Below are 23,399 nucleotides of genomic sequence, written 5' to 3'. Positions count from 1 at the left end.
CCAGGATGCTGAGGTGAAAGGAGCTGGAGGAGAGACAGCATTGCTGAATCCTGAGGTGAGGGTGAAGTTAGGAAAAGGAGATCACAGGGGAAGTGGCCCAGGGAATCAAAGCGGTGTCAGTGGTAAAGGGAAAGCCACCAACAGCTGCTACCATTAGGGTCCCTGGACTGGAACCTGAAGTAGAGGGCAGGCCCAGGTCCCCCCACTCCTCCCTGCCCCCAATACTCTACAGAGATCCCCTGGAGCAGGGAAGCAGGACTCGGTCCAGGCAGGAGGCCGAACTGCGCCTACTGAGCTCTACGGAGCAACAGAGACTGCGGGGTATACCCCCTTTCCATCTCCCATACTGGCTGGTGATTAAAGTAACTCAGTAGGCTGTGACTCTTGCCACTACACTGAGAAAGGGAGGTCCCATTGGGGCCCAATGGAGTTTGAGGCCACTAAAACCACCCAGAAGCACGGGACCCACCAATACAGGCTTGGGACTTTTTCCACAGTGGTTACTTTAATGCACAAAGAGGATTTTTTTTCTCTCACCAGTTTGTGATCAAATTATACCTTGTAACACAAGGATTGATTGCCCTTAAAATTTTATTTTCAGTAATAATATAGGTTATCAAAAACAACTGTAGCACCTAAGAGACTAACAAATTTATTTGGGCATAAGCTTTCGTGGGCTAAAACCCACTTCATCAGGTGCATGGAGTGGAAAATACAGTAGCAGATATATACAGAGCACATTAAAAGATGGGAGTTGCCTTACCAAGTGGGAGGTCAGTCTAAGGAGACAATTCAATTAACAGTAGGATACCAACGGGGAGGGAAAAATCACTTTTTTGTAGTGGTAATGAGAGTGGCCCATTTCAAACAGTTGACAAGAAGGTGTGAGTAAGAGTAGGGGGAAATTAGTAATGACCCAACCACTCCCAGTCTTTATTCAGGCCTAATTTGGTGGTGTCCAATTTGCAAATTAATTCCAGTTCGGTAGTTTCACACTGGAGTCTGTTTTTGAAGTTTTTGTTGTTGTTGTTGTTGAATTGCCACTTAAGTCTGTTATTGAGTGACCAGGGAGATTGAAGTGTTCTCCTACTGGTTTTTGAATGTTATAATTCCTGATGTCAGATTTGTGTCCATTAATTCTTTTGTGTAGAGACTGTCTGGTTTGGCCAAGGTACATGGCAGAGGAGCATTGCTGGCATATGGTGGCATATATCACATTCCCTTAAAGGGGTGAACCTTTTGTAGTGATAATCAAGGTGGGCTATTTCCAGCAGTTAACAGTATTTTCCCTCCTACTGTTCTTGTAAACTGCTGGAAATGGCCCACTTGATTATCACTACAAAAGTTTCAACCCCCACCCCGCTCTCCTGCTGGTAATAGCTCGTCTTTCCTGATCACTCGTTACAGTCTGTATGGTAAAACCCATTGTTTCATGTTGTGTGTATATAAAATCTCCCCACTATATTTTCCACTGTATGCATCCGATGGAGTGAGCTGTAGCTCACAAAAGCTTATGCTCTAATAAATTTGTTAGTCTCTAAGGTGCCACAAGTACTCCTCTTATTTTTTTAAAGTACTTTTCTAGCCCTCATTCTTGTGGAGAAAAAGCTTGAAAATACAAATCCTAAAAGTACAAAGAATAGAGGGCAAATAAAAAACCCTGCAATTTTTAAAAATCTCATTTTTAAGCCCTTCCCACTCATGACTGGTGGGAAGGGTTTATTCACGGTGGAAAGGGTGAACCTTTTGGGGGTTGGCCGTACTGTATTTACTACAACAATGCATCTTTGAACTTTCTTCTTTCCACCAAGAATGACAACTAGCCCTTTTTTTGAATGGACATACTGAAAGAGTAAGATTTTTTTTTTAAAAAAAGCATCTTGAAAAGTGGTTATTAATGTACAGTGGTCACCATTAAAAACTAGTTTTGCCTTAGGTGGATACATCCTATACTGACATCCTTGGGAATAATTCAGTTTGAGGTAATCTTCAAAGGTGAAATTTGCAAGTTTTCTAAGTGATCATGTTAAACATAATTAGAAGTAGTGATCAGAATATCTTTTATATGGAGCCTGGAGTTCCTTTATATGGCTACTTAGGATGTGATAAGGGATCTGTATTTGCAGTGTTCCTTATCTAGTTAAGTCACAATTAGCAAATTATTTAGAAAAGAGAACTAAATAATGTTACTTCAGCATTTTCAGTAATCTAAGGCAACTGACAAGTTTAAGGGTCACCATTGCAAATTGGCTAAATCTTGAAGTCCCTTTAAGTTGATAAAATGTTGCCTAAGTAATGACTTCAGGATTTATTCTTTAGTAAATATTTACTTAAATTACCTTAAAGGTATTATAACTAATCACTAAAGTTTTACTCTAATATAGACTAGCATCTTACATGTTTTTCTGACCTGCACTGTGTATTGAGACATTCATTGAGCTATCCATAATGATTTCTAGCTGATTTTCCTGTGAAGATACAACTATTTCAGAACCCATCCGTATGTATGAAGAGTTGAATTCCTTCCTCCACTCTGCATTATAGTAGAACCTCAGTTACAAACACCTCAGGAATAGAAATTTTTTGTAACTCTGAAAAAAAGTTATGCTGGTTCTTTCAAAAGTTTACAACTGAATGTTGACTAAATACAGCTTTGAAACTTTACTATGCAGGAGAAAAATGCTGCTTCTAACCATCTTAATTTAAATGAAACAAGCACAGAAACAGTTTCCTTTGTCAATTTTTTTTTAAGTAGTTTACATTTGCTTTTTTTTGGTCTCTGCTGCCTGATTGTGTACTTCTGGTTCCAATGAGGTGTGTGGCTGGTCAGGTCGTAACTCTGGTGTTTGTAACTCCTGAGGTTCTACTGTACCTTAGATTCCTTTATGTTGAATTTCTTCTGGCAACATGACATTGTTAACCTAGTTTCAAGTCCTTCTGGAGTTGCTTACAAAGCTTCCCAAGATTAAATTAACCTAACATTTTTTGTCCTTGGTAGAGTTTACCACATTATCGCTCACCTCTTTTAGATCATTAATATAGATAAACCAATATTGTTCCTGTAATTTATCCCTGGGTTACTGAAATTATTAACTAGGCATCAGCCTGATATGTAAGTTCAGTGACCTGATAATTAGACTATCCCATCTGCTTTTTTGTAACCCTTTCTTTGGGGATTAGAAAAGCAAGTAAGACTCTGCTGACACCGATTCCCCTCACAGCCAGTGGACTTCAGTCCCTTCCTTCTTGCTCCAGTTCCTTTCTCTTCTTTCACAGATCTTTCAGGTCCTGCTCCATGGATGGTTTCCCATCAAGCTGTTTTTCAACTACATGCTCTACAAGCTTCACTCACCCCTTTTTGGGGTCTGCTGCCTCCCCTATCCTTAAGGAACTTATTTTTTCCCAGGAATTTATCGATGTTTATTACTACAACAACAAAGAGGTAAAAAAGGTGCAAAAATTTTCTGGGTAAATATGGGGGTTTATTTTGGTGGATGAAAGGACAGGGGAAAAAGTATTCAGTAGATAAATGCTTTGAACAGAAGTCAGTGAGGTTTGCTAGAGAACTCAAAACACAATGCCACCTCTGAGTTTAACAATATATTTAATTCCCTCAAATTCATTCGAATAAACAGTTTACTGGTACAGATTTAGAACTTTAGCCTATACATATTTTTAATAATTGTGCAACACCATTTGCAGCGCATACATTCAACTTCATCCTTTTCTCCTGTTTTGGGTTGTGGTTTAGTTTTTTTAAACTTTCAAGTACTTTGTGTTCTGAAACATATTCAGATACAGATTTTCATTTTCTTGCCATTTCAGTGTGTCAAATCTTTAAACCATGATCTCTAACAGCTTGAAATGTGTCCGCATATCTATTCAGGGGACATCATAGGGCCTAATCAGCCACACTATCAGAGGCTCATTCACCTACCAATGTGATATGCCAGCAATGCCCCTCTGCCATGTACATTGGCCAAACTGGACAGTTTCCACATAAAAAAATAAATGGACACAAATCAGACATCAAGAATTATAACATTCAAAAACTAGTCAGAGAACACTTCAATCTCTTTAGTCACTTGATTACAGACCGAAAAGTGGCAATTCTTTAACAAAAAACTTCAAAACCAGATTCCAATGAGAGACTGCTGAATTGGAATTAATTTGCAAACTGGACACCATTACATTAGGCTTGAATAAAGACTGAGTGGATGTGTCATTACACAAAGTAAAACTATTCCCCCATAGTTCCTCACATGTTCCTCATGTCCTCACTGCTGGAAATGGCCCACCTTGATTATCACTACAAGAGGTTCTCTATTCCCGCACCCCCACCCGGCTGGTAATAGCTCACCTTACCGGATCACTCGTTACAGTGTGTATGGTAACACCCATTGTTTCATGTTCTGTGTATATAAGTCTCCCCACTATTTTCCACTGTAAACATCTGATGAAAAGCTTATGCTCAAATAAACTTTAGTCTAAGGTGCCACAAATACTCCTTTTCTTTTAGCTTGAAATGTGTATGTGGTGGGTGTGAGATTGATCAGTATGTTCAGATGTTCACACACTCCAAAACTTGCATGCAGGCCTGTTTGTTTATTTTGTGTATCTTCCAGACTAACACATAGCCTTACTTCAACAGGCAGCTTTGCATATACAGACTAATGTATTATCATACTATATTTATACACACACACACCTGTAGTGCAATATATTGCATTTTTCTAATAAAACAAGTTTTTTTATATATTGGAATGATACAAAAGTAGGATGAAAAGCAGGGAAATAATTTTTGTAAAACCTGGGATTTTTTCCAGTAAAAATCAGTTTAAACTGAAAACAAAGGGGTTTATTTATCCTGCAGCAGAGTAGCTTACAGTCCTGTCCTAACTACTATCACCACTGTAATGATCTCTGCCATATCTCTCTTCCCCTGTGTTGTGTAGTAGTTAAAGAACCCCCTAAGGGATGAAAAGGTGCCCAAATACACTGGTGATGGGTACCTGGATGGATGGCTAAAAGGAGAAGAGCAATGCAGGGAGATTTAAGACAATCTGATGCTGAACACATTCAATAAAATCTCAGAGGAAACTTGTATTTGTACTGTGCGGCCATGTCCTGTCTGAATTTTTCTAGTTTATGCAGGTTATTTCAGTATGCCCTATAAACTTGTTGAATGCTTTAACAATACAACTAGTAAGGATACTATACTGCTGATCAATTGCAGGTGTCATCTGAAACCCATTACTGGTACATCTCCAGATTTTTGTTAATAATGTCAAGACAAAAGAATTTAAAGCAAGCTTTACAGTATTTATCACAGCAAAATGCCACCAGAGATAGGATATCCTATCTGCTGTAGCAGAGTTTAATCAGATGTGGCTTGTACCATCAAGCTTTGAGAAACTGAAACCGAAAACAGTATATTTCTCTACCTGGGTCAAGAACTTAATACACTTTAAATGATTTTGTGGTTTTATTTTGGCAAATGCATCAATTTTGAGAGTAAATGACCATCTGAGAAAAGAGCACCCCACTGCTTAAAGCTAGAACATTCATTTTCAAACCTCAATATCATTAGATATCAGCAAACAAAGCAGGACAGAATGTCTTCTCCTACCAAAACTAATGAAAAATAGTGGCAAGTGAATACTATAAAATTGCAAAAGTAGATGCTGGTTTGAAAAAGGGGAGGCTTTTTGTTTGTGGTAACTCATTAGTAGAGATGTGCAGATAAAGTAATACCATTTTGCAGAGGAATTTGATATTTCAAAATATGGTTCATTCAGCTTTAGAACAAAATACAAAATATTTGAATTTCTCTCTAAAACGGAATAGAGTCCCACCTCTGGCTGGTGGGCTGCCATGGAGTGACATGCCCTGGAAGCCCTGGGGTCTTCAGATTGGGGCCAATCTGCCTGGTAGGCTGCCCTGGAGCTGTGGACCTTGTCAGCCCTGGGAACCTGTGCTGTTCCAAGCTCACAGCTCCTAGGCCCAGGTCTTCCAGGCTCTTACTCCCTATCAGTCTGCCTGGCAGCCCGCCTAGCATGCTGTGGAAGGCTCCACAGCTCTTTCACAATAGTTAGATTACATACTACTGTTAGTAGTACTATCATTTAAATCAGCTTCTGTACCATGTGACTGGAGGATACTTCATGTGACTCCAATTTTTTAGAAGGGCTACAAAGGTTATCCTGGCAATTTCAGACCAGTAAGCCTAACTTCCATACCAGGCAAATTAGTTGAAACTATAGTAAAGAACAGAATGATCCGACACATAGATGAACATGATTTGTTGGGGAAGAATCACAGCTTTTGTAAAGGGAAATCATGCCTTACCAATCGATTTCTTGGAGGGAGGGAGGTCAAAGAAACATGTGGGCAAGGGAGATCCAGTGGCTATAATATACTTGGAGTGTCAAAGCCTGTCACATTGTCCCTCACCAAAGGCTCTTAAGCAAAGCAAGCAGTCATGGGTAAGAGGGAAGGTCCTCTCCTGGATCAGTAACTGGTTAAAAGATAGGAACCACAGGGTAGTCCAGGATGGAGAGGTAAATAGTGGTGTCCCCTAGGGATCTGTACTATGATCAGTGCTGTTCAACATATTCATAAATGACCTGGAAAAAAGGAAAACAATGAGGTGGCAAAATTTTGCAGATGATACAAAATTACTCAAGATGGTTAAGTTCAAAGCTTACTGTGAAGAGGTTACAAAGTGGTAGATGAAATACAATGGTGATAAATGCAAAGTAATGCACAGTGGAAAACAGAATCCCAACTATACATACCATCATTTTTGGTATCTAAATTAGCTATTTCCAAGATTTTTCTTGAGTGGTGTCATTGTGGATTGTTCTCTGAAAACATCTGCTCAATGGCCAGCAGCAGTCACAAATGCTAACAATGTTAGGAACCATTAGGAAAGGGACAATTACTGTCATAATACCACTATATAAATACATGGTATGCCCACACCTTGAATATTGCATGCAGTTCGAGAAGACCCATCTCAAAAAATATATATATTAGAATTGGAAGAGGTATGGAAAAGGGCAACAAAATGATTAAGGATAGGGAATAGCTTCCATGTGACAGATTTTAAAAAAAGACTTGGACACTTCAGCTTAGAAAAGAGATGACTAAGGGGGAAAAGAGATCTATAAAAATCAATAATGGTGTGGAGAAAGTAAATAAGGAAGTGTTATTTACTCCTTCGCATAACACAAGAACCAGCAGTCACCCAATGAAATTAATAGGCAGCAGGTTTAACACACACACACACAAGTACTACTTCACACAATGCACAATCAGCTTGTGGAACTCTTTGCCGGGGATGTTGTGAAGGCCAAAAGTATAAGTGCGTTCAAAAAAAATTAGGTAAGTTCATGGAGAAGAGATCCATCAGTGGTGGTTAGCCAAAATGGTCTGGGATGAAACCCCTTGCTCTAAGTGTCCCTAGTTTTCTGAGCCAGAAGCTGGGAGTGGACTACAGGGGCTGGATCACTTGATAATTGCCCTGTTCTGTTCATTCCTTCTGAAGCACCTGGCGTTGGCCACTGTCCGACAGGATACTGGGCTAGACTGACCATTGGTGTGGCCATTATGTTCTGAGAGATTAGGAGCTTGGGAGCCTGAGCTCCTAGGCTTTCAGCTCCTGTTCAGACTGACTAGAAGCCTGGGCTCTGCTGAGGAGATGGGTGGGTGAACTAGCATAAAAACAGGCAGATTGCAAGTTTGTGAAAATCAAATAGTCTGTATAAAACATTTCAATTTAGACAAATCTGCATTGTCTGTTAGAAAATCATCATGTTGGAGATTTTCCAACCAGATCTACTCATTAGTCTACTCCTGGTTCAGGTTGATGAGTCTTAATAATAAAAGATGAGACAACTGCTAGACTGAACATGCTTTTTACTGGAATACCTGACCTTGTTTTACGTGCAGTATACTGTCTGTCGCTGTCTCTAAAGATAGCCCAAGTCTTTATAGATCTTTCCCTCTACAGCAGAGCAACACTGATTTTTTTTAACCTGTCTGTTTTGCTAGAAGCAGAGTTTTGCTGTTGCTACATTCTCTGCCAGTGGCTTTCACTGCCTGTTATAATATTTTACCACAGATGTCCACAAATAATTTAGTTTCCTGAATAGTGTATTTAATGTTATGGCTAATCTTTAATCAATCACATTATTATTGTGGCTAAGTCACTGTGTCTGAGTTGCCCTCTCTCTCCCGACTGAATATCAGTCCTTTTTGAAGATTTTCAGGTTCAGTGTTAATAATTTTGTTATTTAATAGCCTTAGGATAGGTCTATATTTCTTATTTCTGCTCCATTATCCTTATCCTTCTTAATTGCTAAAGTTATAACTCTTGAAATAAAAATTTCATTGCCAATACTACAAGTTTACAAAATCTTGGAAACAGTAAAATTTAACATTCAGATACTGTAAGAGGAAACTTTACTCCATATAATATTCTTATCCCCTTGGTTGTACAATAGATTTTTTCTTCCTGATTCCATCTGTACATGCCACACGCCAATTTGAAAGCCCATGGTCTGTAAATGTCAATATTTGCTTTGTTTTTGTTTTTTGTTTTTTTTAAGAAAAATTCAGCTGGGGCCTGGTTCAATGGTTATTGAATTCAATAAGAGTCTCATCTGATTTCAGTGGGCAATGGACCCCTCATGAGCCATCAGTGTAAGTACCCCTCCCTGTATCAGAAGTGTTGAGTTTGGTCAGACCAGAAGAGGGACGGCCAACTCCTGGGAAGTCGAGGAGAGAGTTCGGCCTCAAATGTTTGAGCATTAGCCCCCTTTTTGTACCTCAGAGTGCATGTGGGAGTATGCATGGGGAAGGGGCTTCTCTGCCTCTCATTGGCCAGCTAGGCAGGGAGGATTTTAGAGGTACTGGTTGGCTCCCACAGCTTCCTCCCCTGAATTTAAAGCCTCTCCAGGTGCTTGGGGGTCATCTTCCCACTATTGTTGCCCTGCCTGTCTTCCCTCTCTGTGGCTGAGATACATATTGAGCTGTTTACATGGTGCTGTGAGTCTGACCATTTGTCTGGTTTTGGGGATCAGGAAACCAAATTGGCAGAGGACCAGAGGTTGTTTTTTGTTTGCCTTTCCAACAGCATTGTAGAGGCAGAGATCAGGTTACAATGAGAAATAATAGGAATTTTACTGTTAGGAGCTGTGACAGGGTTGGGACTCACCACAGTGGTGCCTCCTGTTGGTACCTCTGGGAATTAGCTCAGTCCATGTGGAGTGCCCTCCACTGCTGGTGTCCCATCCATCTCTCACCCTCCGTTGGCATCTGGACCCGCATTGCTCCCTTCTTGCGGTGTCTTCTTCAGGACGCTAGTCCATGCTCACCCCCTTCCAGGGTGGGGGGGGTAACAGCAGTCTTTTCTTTTCACCCCAGCCGCAGTGGCCAGCCACATCCCCAAAGTCTAACCCCTTCTATCAGGGTCAGGTGCAGTCCATTATGGCCACTTCTAACTGCCGGGTGTAGTACAAGGGGGGAGAATCCAGGCTGGCCCTCTACTCTGGGTCCTGGCCCAGGGACCCTCTGGTGGCAGCCTCCCTGCCCTCCTTCGCTCCCCTTGTCCACCTCTCCTCCCTGGGCTGCTTCCCCTTCGGCCCCCTTGCACCTTGTGGGCCCTTCTATAAGGGCCTGCAGCCTGGCAGGTACTGGGCTGGAGCTCGCCTCAGCTCCCCCAAGCCTGCCCAGCACTACCCTGTCCTGGGTGCGGGTCTCCTTCACTCAGGAGACAGACCTTCTCCCTTGAAGGTCTGGGAGAGACTGACCGCCTCTTGCCTCTTATATAGGCCCCAGCCTGGCCCTGATTGGCTGCCTCTTGCTCGCCTCTGATTGGCTCCCTGCAGACCCTCTCTGATTGGCTGCCTGTCTGCGCAGCCACCCTGGCCTGCTGTAGCCCAATCTGGTCTGGGGATGGGGTACTGCCCCACCACAGGAGCTAATATAGGAATGTTGTACCCATGGCAACTTGCAGCTAGTGTTCTGTGTGGATAAAGGGTAAAAGGGCCAGGTCTCAGAGGAAAATGAAACCCAGGATTTCTCTGGGGAATGTTTCCCTGCAAGGAGAATGGGAGACCTGAATTGTCTTCTGTTACCTTCTACCCACCTCTTAGAGAACAGGCAAGACCATTCAGGTGTCAGCTGAGTCCTAGCGGTTAGAGAGACAAGTGGATGAGGTAATATCTTTTATTGGACTACCTTCTGTTGGTAGGTGGCAGAGGCTCAAGCCTGAGTTATTAGTTATGGTGGGAGCCCTATAACATTGCACTGGACCCACTTAAATGTCTGGTACATGAGAGGAGGTGGGCTCATAGCACTCCTCCCCATTGTTGAGTTGTTAAAGTTGTGGCCTACCACTTAAATCCATTACTGTGTCTGTCTTTCATCCACCTGTGTGTCCTGATCAATGAATTGAAAGGAAATTTGTTGGCTTGACACAACTTGCCTGAGCACAAATTTATTTAACATATCCCCAGATGGTGAGATCAGGTCATTAGCAGGTATTGGGGGTTTCCTGTTGATTCCCTCATTCTATTTCATTATTGCAGTTGAAATAGATGTAATTTACAACAATTGTGAACCAGGAATAACAACTCTTTAACTGGCAGTGAGGACATGGAAAGGTACAAAAACACACACTCAACAATAAAATGCAGGAAAATGACACGATTGATTAATTACAATCTGTAAAATGAACACTCAGCTAGTAGTGAAACATGGAAATTTGACCTTTATATGTACAAAAAATATAGCAGCATTTTTTTCTGGCTCTAGTGATCCTATTTGTTAGTTTTCAGAGTGGTAGCTGTGTTAATCTGTATCAGCAAAAACAACAAGGAGTCCTTGTTGCACCTTAGAGACTAACAAATTTATTTGGGCATAAGCTTTCGTGGACTACAAGCCACTTCATCAGACGTGTAATTCTTTCGGACTTTAATCTAGTTAATTGTATTCTTTAATTTCATCTGCAGTAAGTAGTACTTTTCATCTTTGTGGCGGAAGTCCTCTTAAGTGCTTATTTAAGTGAAAAAAAATTCTCTTCCACTTTAAAAGTGGAAAGCCTGTGAAACCATTCTGTTCTGTCATTTTTAGTTCTGGCCTAAATTCACTCAAGTTATTTTTTATTTTAATTTAGCTTTCAATGTGGGTCAGTAGCCTTGGCTCCGTGTCTGAGGCTTCCTGCTGTACCTAAAGAAAGCAAATCTTACAGAGGAATTGATATTTTCATCTGCTACCATGAATGCCTTAAGATCTGAGACTGGTCAATTTTCTACTTTTTATCTCTAGGCCCCACCTCCAGCAGCGTTCCAGAATTGACCTGTCTCGACTTCTGTATGCTTATGAGATCTGTGAAGTCTTTGTTCTGTCTCTCTTTAATTCTGTCTCAATATGACTGAAGCTACATTTTTAAAGTGAGCTGCTTAGTGTGATTTGTTACCCCCTGACTTTTCCTTTGAACTGTAGAAATCTCCGGATAGCAACACTATCTGTCAGTATAGCTTATTCTTCATACTGCAAACTGGTGAGCTTTGATCTTTCATTTTCAAGCAGCCAGCTCAGTCAGTTTGATGCATACCTATTATTCATGTTTCCCAACAATTCATGTGTTCAAAGAAAGCCTTTCACACTAGGGTTAATTTTGACATGTAGTGGGGCAGGTTATACTCTTGGTTACTCTGCATGCAGGCTGGTGTTATTCAGTGAGTCAGCAGGATGCTAGTGGTGTGCAGAATTTGACCCACTATATTCACTCTTCATGTCATTTACATGATTTCCAGTTCTATGCCAGTTTTCCTAATTGACAGATTCATGCCTTATCCTTACAGCCCTTTGCAGTGATGTCACAATGGTGAATTGGTGACATAACTGTTATTTCCAAAGTGATTATGGCTGCATGGCAGGATCAAGCAGAAGCTGAGAAGGAGAAAGAATTACTGATTATAGTTATTATTCATTTTGTGCTGACTGCGTTTTCCATGTAAGGTGACTTGGTACAAATATAATGTACACAAGAGCAGGGGAAAGACTAATAAACTGACACTTTGTACAAACATTACACTTTTTCTTTCCTCTCAACAGGCCACAGTATAAAATCCTTGTCTTGGGAGTGCTGCCCCTATTCTTCAGTTGATACCCATTGATGCTCCTGTTTCCGTCCTTTTAGGTTGTAGTGTGATTCTGAATAAATACTTTCAGCTGGTATTTTTCCTACACTGTATCTAGTCTGGGTTTGGGACCCTGTGTTTCCTTCATTTCCCCATTATTCAGACTTCACACTGTTGGCGTTTTCTCAATAACTTCCTCCTTTTTAGGAGGTCTGGTTTATTAATGTGAAGTTCAAAACATCACAAATCTTCCACTCAGCCTTCACCCCTTTAGTGCAGCATTCTTAGCCCTGTCGCTGCTGAAGCTTTTCTCCTGGCTAACTTCTGCTCCCTGCAGGCTTCTCTCCCAGACCTTCTGCCTAGAAACTCTGGAGAGTTACTCAGTGGAGGCCCACACTGGTCCTTTTCTGGCTGTCTTCCCAATCTTTAATACAGAATTCACTCCTAGGTCTGCTCTCCCTGGACTCAGTGTTTAAAATACTCTTTTAAAAAGGGCAGGGGTGATCTATCATAATCTGAGAACAGAAGCTTTGGGAAACCAGTGTTTTAAGTGCACCCCTCAAGACCCAACTTGATTTTAATTTTTTTTTAATGCCATGTCCGAGACCCTTTGTGACACTTATACTCTCCCTCCCACATACACCCCCTACATTTAAAGCACTTTCTGGAGTCTCTCCCTTCACTGAATTCAGGCTGCCCTCCATTCACCCAGCATGCTTGATTCTTAGTCACATGCTTGCTGTCACATGATTCTTGTATTTATTCCCTTCATATGGAAGGTGGCTGGCTGCATAGTACTTATCTAGGATGTTAAGTGTCTTACTCCCAGTGGAAATGCAGGTAAAACAGTGGGAAGGGAGATTAGGAAACCTAAAGCTTTATTCCTGACACTCCCACTGTGTGATTTTTGGGCAAGTTGTTTTAGCTTCCTGTGCCCATTTCCTCACCCACTATTTGTCTACCCTGTTTGTTTAGATTGTAAACTATGGGGCAGGACTGTCTCTTCTTGAGCGTTTGGATGGTGTCTATAACAATGGGGCCCTCTTCCTGGGCACTGTTGTAATACAAATAATAAATAATTATAACAAGTATTCTGTATATTCCAAATTTGTTACAGGAAAAAGAAAAGTTTCCAATATGGAATACAAGATTACCATTAGAACAATTGTAATAACATAAGATGAAAATATAAAAATGTGTCCAAGCGACCTCAAAATAAACACACACACACACACACACACACACACACACAAAATCATCTCAACTTTATAGTCCAGTCTGTTTGAACTTCTAGGACCATAAGTCAGTGCTAGTGGTCCTCTGGAAAACGGGAGAATTCCCAGTGATAGGAAGCGCATATTTACAGAGATTACACTTATACACATTGTGCTCTTTTTTTGAATGATTATTTTTACGAGTTCTATTGGTGTTCCACATTCCGTGAATGGAAAATCTCTCATAAACTGGTATAAACTTTGAAATAGGTAGACATTTTAGGTGTAACCACTGTATAGGGTTTTAGTCATGAGATACAGCATCAGACCTTAATCTGTCACTGTTCTGGCACAGAATATTGTCCAGTCTAAGTCTTACCCCAATATAATTGTGAGGGGAGAGGAAATCCCATATTCTGTGTGAAAGAAGAAACATCATTTCAAAGCAGGTTGATTTTTTTAAAACTTGGCAGCTCTTTGAAACTTCTCAGAGGCTTGAAAGGTTAGAATAAGTCCAGGTAGAAATAAATTAGGAGGCACAGCAGGTAAGATGGTAAAAGGTACATAAGTGAATTTATCACATGGTTCTGCAACTTATCATATGGACTGAATTTACTGCCAGAATGTCATCTCCATATATGTGCCATTTGTTTGGATTCAAATTAGGTCTGTCAATTAATTGCAGTTAGCTCACGTGATTAACTCAAAAAAATTAATCACGGTTAATTGCAGTTTTAATCGTACTGTTAAACAATAGAATACCAATTGAAATTTATTAAATATTTTGGATGTTTTTATACATTTTCAAATATATTGATTTTGATTACAATACAGAATACAAAGTGTACAGTGAAAAGAAAAGGAGTACTTGTGGCACCTTAGAGACTAACCAATTTATTTGAGCATAAGCTTTCGTGATCTAAAGTGATCACTCTCCTTACAATTTGTATGATATGAATACACATTGTAAGGAGAGTGATCACTTTAGATAAGCTATTACCAGCAGGAGAGTGGAGTGGGGGGAGAGAAAACCTTTTGTAGTGATAAACACCCATTTTTTCATGGTCTGTGTGTATAAAAACATCTGCTGTGTTTTCCACAGTATGCATCCGATGAAGTGAGTTGTAGCTCACGAAAGCTTATGCTCAAATAAATTGGTTAGTCTCTAAGGTGCCACAAGTACTCCTTTTTCTTTTTGCGAATACAGACTAACACGGCTGTTACTCTGAAAGTGTACAGTGCTCACTTTATATTATTTTATAATAAATATTTGCACTGTAAAAATGATAAACAAAAGAAATAGTATTTTTCAATTCACCTCATACAATACCATAATGCAGTCTCTTTATCATGAAAGTGGAACTTACAAATGTAGATTTTAATTTTTTGTTAGGTAACTGCACTCAAAAACAGAACAATATAAACTTTAGAGCCTACAAGTCAAATCAGTCCTACTTCTTATTCAGCCAATCGCTAAGAGAAACAAGTTTGTTTACATTTACGGGAGATAATGCTGCCCGTTTCTTATTTACAATGTCACCTGAAAGTGAGAAAAGGCATTCACATGGCGCTTTTGTAGCTGGCATTGCAAGGTATTTATGTGCCCAATATGCTAAACATTCGTATGCCCCTTCATGCTTCACCCACCATTCCAGAGGACATGCTTCCATGCTGATGACTCTCGTTAAAAAAAGAATGTGCTAATTAAATTTGTGACTGAACTCCTTGGGGGAGAATTGTATGTCTCTGACTCAGTTTTACCCGCATTCTGCCATATTTCATGTTATAGCAGTCTTGGATGATGACCCAGTGCATGTTGTTCATTTTTAAGAACACTTTCACTGCAGATTTGACAAAATGCAAAGAAGGTACCAATGTGAGATTTCTAAAGATAGCTACAGCACTCAACCCAAAATTTAAGAATTTGAAGTGCCTTCCAAAATCTGATTAAGACGAGGTATGGAGCATGCTTTCAGAAGTCTTAAAAGAACAACACTCTGATGTGGAAACTACAGAATCCTAACCACCAAAAAAGAAAATCCAACCTTCTTCTGGTGGCATCTGACTCAGATGATGAAAGTAAACATGTGTTGATCTGCACTGCTTTGGATTTTTATTGAGCAGAACCCCACATTAGCATGGAGGCATGTCCATTGGAATGGTGGTTGAAGCATGAAGGCACATATGAATCTTTAACTAATCTGGCATGTAAATATCTTGCTACGCAGGTTACAACAGTCCCATGTGAACACCTGTTCTCACTTTCAGGTGACACTGTAAACAAGAAGCAGGCAGCATTATCTCCTGCAAATGTAAACAAACATGTTTGTCTGAGTGACTGACTGAACAAGAAGTAGGATTGAGTGGACTTGTAGGTTCTAAAGTTTTACACTGTTTTATTTTTCAATGCGGGTTTTTTTTTACATAATTCTACATTTGTAAGTTCAACTTTTATGATAAAGAGATTGTATTGCAGTACTTGTATTAAGTGAATTGAAAAATACTATTTCTTTTATAGCACAAATATCTGTAATAAAAATAAATATAAAGTGAGAACTGTACACTTTGTGTTCTGTGTTTGTAATCAAAATCAATATATTTGAAAATGTAGAAAACATCTAAAATATATATTAAATAAATGGTATTCTATTATTAACAGTGCGATTAATCGTGATTAATTTTTTTAATCTCTTGACAGCCCTAATTCAAATGCAAGCATACACATAAATACCACATATGTGGAAGTTTGGATAAATTGATGGAAATATGTTTGTATAAGTGTGCACTATTTTTGTTTCTAACAGATATATCCTTATAAAACATACTTATCCTGTATCACATACATACTAAGAGTAGCATGGACATCTTATTACTTTATCTACATATTGCCTGCTTGGTGGCAATACAGTGACTACTATTAAAAAGTCAGAATCTGTCAATAACTACCACATTACATTTTTTCATCTATATGCCAAATCTCTATGCAAAATATTTTCATATCTTTATCTATAGCTAGGTATAATATATTCAGGGATACCAATAATTTTTGAACTAGTTCATTCCAGCTGTAATTCAAGTGACACCACAGAATACAAGATTCCCATGTCTTAAGAGCTGTCAGGAATTTTATGTGAAGAGAACCTAACTATAGCTCCATGTTCTGACTTGCTGAGAGGATCCAATAGGCAAATAAAATTAAATAAAAACATTCATTTCATATAATGGACACTGTGATAACACTGACATGCAATAATTCAATGAAGCATTGAATAGTTTCTGCTCATTGTGTTCTCACAGACATTGAGTACAATGAATGTGATGATGGATGAACACCCAGGGAAACTTGAGATTGTCAGAATATCTGAATCTTTTTTACATAGTACTTTGCAACAGAAATAAGAAAAATGTTATACAGCTGTGCTGTATGCATTTGACATCACCCACATGAAAGCTAGGGCATGGTTTTGTTTCTCTTTCTCTCCTCTGATGTCTTTCCTCTTGACTGTCCCACCTCCAGCAAGATTAAAACAGAATTTGTCTTCATTCTTCCCCCAAACTCTCTTGTATCCTCTTTCTGTCACTGTTGTTGTTGATGCCATGTCCCCTAAAACAGCTGTTTTTTTTTATTCTGCTCCTCCCCATCATCACATTTGAACAGTTTTTCTGCAACAATGTTGCAGACTTTGACTATTTCTCATGACTCCTACCACTAATCCATAATCTGCCTTTTAGTATCGCCTGCCTTGCTTTCTGTAACTTCCTCCTCTCTTGGCTCTTCCACTCTCTCTACAGTCCATACAGAATGTTGCCACCAAGGTCATCATCTGCTGATGCTGTAAATATGCTTCCCCCTTCTCGAATTCCTTGGCTTTCTCTGGGTTTCTGTGTAGATTTCAAACTTCTCCTCTTCCTTGTCACAGATTGTGGACATTGATTCATAGTCATTTTTCTGTCTATAGGCAGGTAAAGCTTTCAGAAACCTGTTCTCCAAACACCACACTTGTCTCTACCCGCACACCCTTAGTTCCTAACAGCTCCTGCTTCCATTGCCATCTTATGACTTTATGGGCTGGTCTACAATGAAAATTTATATGGGCATAGTTACATCTCTCAGGCGTGTGAGAAACCTGCCCCCCTGAGAGATGCAGCTATGCCAACCTAACCTAAGGTGTAGACAATGCTAGGTTGACGGAAGAATTCTTCTGTCAACCTAGCTACAGCCTGTCAGGGAGGTGAATTAACTACAATGGTGGGGAAACCCCTCCTGTCACTGTAGCGAGTATCTACACTGCCGAGCTACATAATGGCACTGCAGTTGATCCCTCACAGCATTTGAAGTGTAGACCTACCCAATCACCTCCCCTTACTGGCCTTTTTTAGACTTTGAAATAATTGGATTTGGGAAAACCAAATTGAAACCTCCCCACTTAACACCAGTGTAGACACTCGTTTATAAACCTGCCTGCTAAAACTGAGCTAAATGTGTTGAATTGTGTTGAAAGTTAAATGGGGGTTTCAGGACAGTTAAGCAGGCCTTTATGAGTGAGACAATTCAGTTTTTTAAAAAAACCCATCAGGTGTCAGTCTTAAACCAGTTGAACTGTTTGCAATGGATGTGTGTTAGAGAGTTATGCATTAGAGAAATCTTCAGAGAACTATAACTAGGGTTGAATTCAGCCATAAGTTATATACTGGTTGGTTGGAGACCAAATTTAATTCATAGTTCACCACACTCTGCTCCTTCCACCTTACAATCCAGAATGTTTCCAGAGTTCAGTTATTTCCCTCTAAGCCCTCCTCTCAAACTATCCTTTCCAGACATCCTTATTATCAGTTCCATCCTCCCAAACTTCTCTATAAATGCAACGTTGCTAAGACCTGCAATATTAAGGAAGACCCAAGAGAACCCGCATGATCTACAAATGGCGAACAGATCATATTCAGTTTCTGTCTGATGTCTGCCTAATATCTGATGTCTGAAATGATATAATGCAGTGGTTAAAGGTATTCTCATTAGAGGTCTTCCTTTGTATATCTCCATCTGCGAAAGTGATGTATATTAAAATAAGAGACGCAAATCAATGGAAGCATTGTACATTGTGCTGGCCTGTTGGTTTTAGTAGAGGGACTATTGAGGCAATAAATAACTCCCATCATACTGCCTAAAAATACAAAGGCTCTCAGGCTCAGCCATTAAGTAGAAGCCATCCATTGTGAGTCTACTAAAGCAAGCAGACTATTGTTGCTGTTGTACTTCAAAAGAAAATGGTTTCTAATATCTAGGACATTTTTTAGAGATTATAGTTAAATGTTTGTAGCAAGCATGCAATAAATGAGATGATAGTTAAGGTAGTTTAAATGTCTGTTAGAGCTTCTTAGTGGCAAAAAGTCAGGTAATGATTTTTATTACATAAATATATGTGAATTCTTTGTAGGGTTTCCATGTGTTTAGCTTACATCGCTGAGGTTGGAAAGGCTAGATATGACTTGTGGTTTATTGTTTTATGGATTGCTTTCCTATCTAAATGTGTGCAGTCTACTACGGTCAGTCTTCTGCAGAAGATCCTCTGTTAATTGTTCTTGGGCAATTTCTCTTACACAAATATCTTGAATATTTCCATTTTATTGAATGTACCTTGAATTGCATCTGGTTAAGGAGTGCAAAGTTGCTGGAGTTCTTCAGGCCTAAACATGCCACACCTGACTGGGATGCTTCCTTTTGTATAACTGGACTCTTTTAATGGAATGACAACACATTGTCTTTTGTGCTACAGCATGGCCAGAGGGCAGCAGGAGAGTGTTTTTTTGTTTGTTTGTTTGTTTTTGAAGCAGAAAAGAATTTTATTTATGTAACACTTACAAAGAATCACCAAAAAGGATAAAGCAAAACTATGCAACAAAACAAAAGCAAACACAAGGTATAACACAGCAGCCTTCAGGAGGGAGAAGTGTTCAGGCTAGCCTGGGCCCAGAGCGGGGGGGCTTCCTTGACACTCGTGGTCTTCCACTCTCCTGAGTTACCTGGTGGCCTAGAGCGGGGGGGTCTTCCTCGACACTCATGGTCTTCCACCCCCTCGAGTTACCTAGTGCCACGCCCAGTGTCACCGATTATTCCTCTCCTGAGAGTGCCCGACAAGATGGGCACGGCTGCGGGGTGGGCGATTTGAGGGTGGGGGGGACGTACACCCATGTGTGATAGGACCCCTCCTAGGTGACAGTGATGATGCTCCACAGCAGCAACGGCTGGGGCCTCTCGCTCTTTCCCTCAATCAAAGGGTCAGACGAAGGGAACTGGACGGGGTCACCGAGCAGAGAACCTCGGACAGCGTCCACCGCTCCTCGAAGGTGTCAAGGGAGTCGGTGGACGCCGCCCAGAGGAGCTCCGCCCGGATACCTGAAAAGCAGGAGAGTGTTAGAAGGAGCCTTATTCCCTGTAGAGGGAAGAAAGTTTTCTTTAGATTAATTAAAGCACCTGAAGCAAATTAGAGCACCAGAAGCCAGACACCTGATAAAACCCCCCTGCTTCAATCAGACAAGGGGAGGAGTTGAAGCAGAATGGATTGGTGTTGGAGCAGAGAGCAGTTTGGAGGGAAGCAGAGGAGAGTTTGGAGAAGTGCTGTGGTGGGCTAAGAAGACCAAGACCCTAGGTAAAGGGACACCTGGTTTGTGCAGAGGGAGAGCAGGAAGCCCCGCAAGCTCAAGGGCAGGAGAGAGAAGTAGCCCAGGGGAAGGAACCGCTGGTTCAAGCGGTTTACCACTATCCCTAGGGCCCCTGGGCTGGGACCCAGAGTAGAGGGTGGGCCTGGGTCCCTCCCTCTCCACTCCCCTCCTCTAGGACACTAGTGGGGCAGTTAATACCCCACTTCAGGGGTGAGAAATGGTGCCCTGACCCCTCCCCAGGAAGAGAGAGCATGAGACCCATCAAAGTAGTGTTGGCAATTTGCCATACTTATTACACGTTTTTCTTTTCAGAATCCATTATTATATTCTCTACATAATTGCTTAGTTTCCATGTGAATTTATCTCCTCTAATCCCCACTCACAGCTGTTGATTGACATTTTGGCAGGGTGAAAGACTCTGCACATTCACTCAGTATGTCTGTCATTTTCTGTCTCAGCAGCATGGACTATAAAAAGGAGCAGCTAAAGCCTTAAGAAACCCGTTATCCATGTATGAAGTTTATTAATATCACATCTATGAAGATTGAAGTGGGGACACTATTGAAGTCTGTCATAAATATAAAGAGAAGGGTAACCACCTTTTGTATACAGTGCTATAAAATCCCTCCTGGCCAGAGGCAACATCCTGTTACCTGTAAAGGGTTAAGAAGCTCCGCTAACCTGGCTGGCACCTGACCCAAAGGACCAATAAGGGGACAAAATACTTTCAAATCTTGGGGGCAGGGGAGAAAGGCTTTTGTTTTGTGCTCTTTGTTTACGTGGTTGTTCTCTCTTGGGACTGAGAGAGGCCAGACAGAAATCTGTCTTCTCCAACCCATCTGAATCCAAGTCTCCAATATTGCAATCAGTATAGGTAAACCAGACAAGGCGAATTAGTTTATCTTTTATGTGAATTTTCCCTGTGTTAAGAGGGAGGTTTATTCCTGTTTTCTGTAACTTTAAGGTTTTGCCCAGAGGAGGATCCTCTGTGTTTTGAATCTGAATACCTTGTAAAGTATTTTCCATCCTGATTTTACAGAGAGGATTTTTACCTCTTTTTTTTTTTTTTTTAATAAAACCCTTCTTTTAAGAACCTGACTGATTTTTCCATTGTTCCAAGATCCAGGGGTTTGGGTCTTTGATGATTTTGTAACCAATTGGTTAGGATATTATTCTCAAGCCTCCCCAGGAAAGGGGGTGTGTAGGGCTTGGGGGGGATATTTTGGGGGGAAGACGTCTCCACGTGGTCTCTTTCCCTGTTCTTTGTTTAAAACGCTTGGTAGTGGCAGCATACTGTTCAAGGACAAGGCAAAGTTTGTACCTTGGGGAAGTGCTTAACTTAAGCTGGTAAGAATAAGGTTAGAGGGTCTTTTATGGGGGTCCCCACATCTGTACCCTAGAGTTCAGAGTGGGGAAGAAACCTTGACAAAGACAAATAAGCATCACTAGATATTTCATATTTAAGTGGCTTTTTTCATCTTGCTGAATTTCTGCAGTCCTTGTATGAGCTTGGTATAAAACTTAAAAGAAGTTGATCATAGGAATTTTCCATTTAAGAGCATATTTATTTTCTAAATATATAATGAATTGTTCTTTTTCCTTTTCAAGTGTGGAGCCCACACTCCACATATAACAATAGGGAAAAGTCCTACCCCTGCTACCAGAGCCATGGTTGGCTTCAGAACTAGAAGGACATCCCGTCCCTGCTTTCGGGTTGCCAGGCGTCCAGTTTTTGACCAGAATGGCTGGTCAAAAAGGGACCCTGGCGGGTCTAAGGCAGGCTAGTCCCTACCTGTCCTGGCACCGCACTGTGCCCTGGAAGCAGCCAGCAAGTTTGGCTACTAGGCAGGGGGGCCATGGGGATCCACATGTTGCCCCCGCCCAGAGCACCAGCTCTGAACTTCCACTGGCCAGGAACTTCAGCCAATGGGACCTGGGGGGCAGTGCCTGTGGGCGAGAACAGCACATGGAACCTCCTGGCCCCCCACACCTAGGAGACAGACCTGCTGGCTGCTTCAGGGGTACAGCGCGGAGCTGGGGCAGGCAGGGAGCTTTCCTTAGACCCGCTGTGCCACTGACCAGGAGCTGCCCGAGTTAAGACTGCAGCCCAACCCTGAGCAACAATCCCATGCCCCAGCCCTGACCCCCCCCCCCCCCCCCGAAACCCAGAGCTCCTTCCTGCACCTCAAACCCCTCATTCCTGTCCCCAGCCCAGAGCCCACACCCCCTCCTGGACTCCCAACCCCCTGTCTCAACCCACAGTCCCTTCCTGCTCTCCGAATCTCTTGGCTCCACCCACAGCCTGGAGCCCCCTCTGCACCCCAAATCTCTCATCCCCAGCCCCACCCCAGAGCCCGTACCCCTCCCACACCTCAACTCTCTGCCTCAACCTGCAGCTTCCTCACACATTCCAAATACCTCGGCCCCACCCCACAACCTGGAACCGCTTCCTGTACCCCAACCCCCTGCCCCAGCCCAGTGAAAGTGAGTGAGGCTGGGGGGGAATGAGCCACTGAGGGAGGGGGAATGTAGTGAGTGGGGGCAAGACTTTGGGGAACGGATGGGGCTGGGGCAGGACCTCGGGGCAGGGCTAGGGTGTTTGGTTTTGTGTGATTAGAAAGTTGGCAATCCTACCTTGCTTCCTCCTGCCAGCTGTCCTCTGACCAGAGGATGGGGATAACATTGAAAGAGAATCCACAGGATGCAACGGAGTACATGAGGTGCTGCTGCAGGGACACAGCAGGCCGAGAGTTTGAGTTCAGGGACAGGAGACAGGACCATGGGAGCCGCTTGTCTGCATGGTGGTTAAAAGCTTGTCCCACACTATGCAAGAGTCAGCCAGAGCCAAAAGGGAAGGAGGTCCCTGATCTGCGACTAAAGAACTGATTTTGGAGAGGTACTTGGACTGTTTGTTGGCTGATAGGGGTGTTGAAATCATTTCTGGATTGATTCCTAACTCCACAAATGATGTAGGAGGGCTCCAGGGGTGCTGAAACAATTTTTATAGTGGGAGTGCTGAGCGCCATTGAACAAAACTGTACACCCTGTACATGATCGAAACCACTTCAAGCCAGGGGGTGCTGCAGCACCCCTAGTTCCAGCACTTATGGAGGGTTCTCTACCCCAAGGCAAGGACTGGGAGTTTGTTCCAAATATTTCATACTTAGCTGTTTTTTGCTTTTGGTCATTATGGTTAATGGAGTTACTCTAGATTTACTCCTATGTAACTGAGAGTGGAATTTCAGGTCCATACATGTGTGTAATTTTTTTTTTTTTTTAGCCTTTGTCAAGGTTCCTTCCCCACTCTGGACTCTAGGGTACAGATGAGGGGACCTGCATGAAAAACTCCCTAAGCTTATTTTTACCAGCTTAG

At 41.6% G+C, this 23,399-nt stretch overlaps 2 long non-coding RNA genes across 2 annotated transcripts in view; both read left to right on the top strand.

Moving 5' to 3' along the window:
- Positions 1-23,399, top strand: part of LOC122466022 — a 110,351-nt gene that overhangs the window by 26,395 nt on the left and 60,557 nt on the right. The gene's annotated exons all lie outside the window — the stretch shown is intronic.
- LOC122466021 lies at positions 8-12,105 on the top strand. Its single transcript, XR_006291219.1, has 3 exons — positions 8-55; positions 3,277-3,442; positions 11,335-12,105. It is a non-coding gene; the product is annotated as an uncharacterized LOC122466021 (long non-coding RNA).

Source organism: Chelonia mydas, chromosome 5, assembly GCF_015237465.2.
Source record: "Chelonia mydas isolate rCheMyd1 chromosome 5, rCheMyd1.pri.v2, whole genome shotgun sequence".
Lineage (NCBI taxonomy): Eukaryota > Metazoa > Chordata > Testudines > Cheloniidae > Chelonia > Chelonia mydas.
The sequence above is the reverse complement of the archived record's forward strand: the minus strand, read 5'-3'. Positions and strand labels throughout refer to the sequence as shown.